Genomic DNA, 1,798 nt, shown 5'->3' with positions numbered 1-1,798 from the left:
ATAGTGATAGTGATAGTGATAGTGATAGTGATAGTTCAAAGCACAAAAGGAAATATAAGTAGCCATGTGGAGTGATGGGAATCATCCCTCAAAACGCCAAGCTCCAACTTCACATCTCCATCATCTTCCCATGACACACCTCTGAGAAAGAGATGTGAATGAACAAACTACAGCAGGGGAGATTTAGATTGGAGGTTAGAAAACAGCTTTTTATGATGAAGGCAGAGAAGCACAGTCACTGATAGCTCAGAGAGGTGGTGGATGCCCCATCCTTGGAGACGTTTGAAGGTTGGACCATTATCTGAGCAACCTCATCTAGCTGACCAGTTCTGTTTGTTGCAGGGGCGTTGGACTAGGTGAACATTAAGTACCCATTCCAACTCAAACGATTCTGTGATTCTATGACTGTGAAAGGATGAAGAGCCACCAGCCCCAAAACCCAGATTAGAGGCTTAGTTGCTACAAATGCCTCGCAGTTGGGGCATGCATGAAGCTTACCGGAGCAGACGACGCCTGCATCTTCTCCATGGTTGCAGTTATGGACTCCCCAAGGCCTTGCTGCACATTCAGAGAGCGCTGATTCACTGCTGGAGCACCGCACATCATCCAGCCAGATACGGCCAAAGCCTTGCCCAAAATAAGCAGATCCTGGGGCTGACATGGCTGTCCCACAGCCCAGCTGCTTGCACACAACTGCAGCATCACTCAGGCCCCAGCTATCATCGCACACTGTTCCCCACTGCTGGCCAAGAAGCACCTCAACTCTCCCAGCACAACGACTGGGGCCGTTCACCAGCCGGAGAGGAGCTGCTTCTGCAGTGCCTGCACATAAAGCAAGATAAAGTGAGAAATGCACACATAAATACCCTAAACCTGCTGAGAGTAGACACGTAGTAGTGTCCCTGTACCAACCAAGGTGCCCAATGGATGAAGAGGACATTCTGGGTGGGCAGGGCTTCTCCCATAGTCAACCTCATACTCTCCAGCATGCTCTGCATTGCTGAAATATCTTGCTTAGGACTTAAGATTGTTGTTTCCCATTTGTTGTCCGCAAGACACGTTTGTTACCTGGTGTGCAATGAACCAATCTCACACTCACAGATGAGGTGTTGGTTTATTATGAAGATGGGGTTAATTTTCCTTTCTGTTGACTACGCTAGTCATAATGATTACACACCTCTCCAGTTTGTACATTTCAGTGATGTCCCCATCTTTGAGTACAAGCTTAGTAGCCAAATTATGATCAGGAGTTCCTTTCAGTAGTTTCAAGTGTGCTCATCTGATTCTATACAGAAGCCTGGATTTGCTGTATCGAAGGGAGCCCATATAAAGACTTGTAGAAAGATTAATTCCTTCTTGACTTTCAGCCCAGTGTGGGGGAATACTGATTCATCCCTTTCTAGCAGACACGTTTCCAAGAATTTACTGAACCACTTTGTGACACAGAACACCATTCTTGCTCCGTATAAAGAGCAATCTGCCCTGCCAAGCTCAGGAATAAAAATTTCATGTTGTCTATGAATATTGCAGATGTAACCTATGCAAATGGATATACTCGTCAATCTCCAGCTAGTTGTTGTTTCCCATCTGAGTTGCCTTGGAGAATCTTTGCCATTCTTCAGCTCTCATGTAGAAGAGTGGAAATCCAATGTAAGCATCTGCGTTCTGTTGGGCATTCCAACATGTATTATTGTATGTTGTATATAGCACTGTATCTTGTTCTATATAATCCAGCTTCAGATGCTAGGTTCCCATAACCTCAGCAGGGATGGGATGTTTCTGGGACCGTTTTCAACCC

At 45.8% G+C, this 1,798-nt stretch overlaps 1 pseudogene; it reads right to left on the bottom strand.

Moving 5' to 3' along the window:
- Window positions 1-498: 498 nt before the first annotated feature.
- LOC104915408 overlaps window positions 499-1,798 on the bottom strand; it is a 5,105-nt pseudogene continuing 3,805 nt past the window's right edge.

Source organism: Meleagris gallopavo (assembly GCF_000146605.3).
Source record: "Meleagris gallopavo isolate NT-WF06-2002-E0010 breed Aviagen turkey brand Nicholas breeding stock chromosome 1 unlocalized genomic scaffold, Turkey_5.1 Chr1_random_7180001955873, whole genome shotgun sequence".
Taxonomy (NCBI): Eukaryota; Metazoa; Chordata; class Aves; order Galliformes; family Phasianidae; genus Meleagris; species Meleagris gallopavo.
The sequence above is the reverse complement of the archived record's forward strand: the minus strand, read 5'-3'. Positions and strand labels throughout refer to the sequence as shown.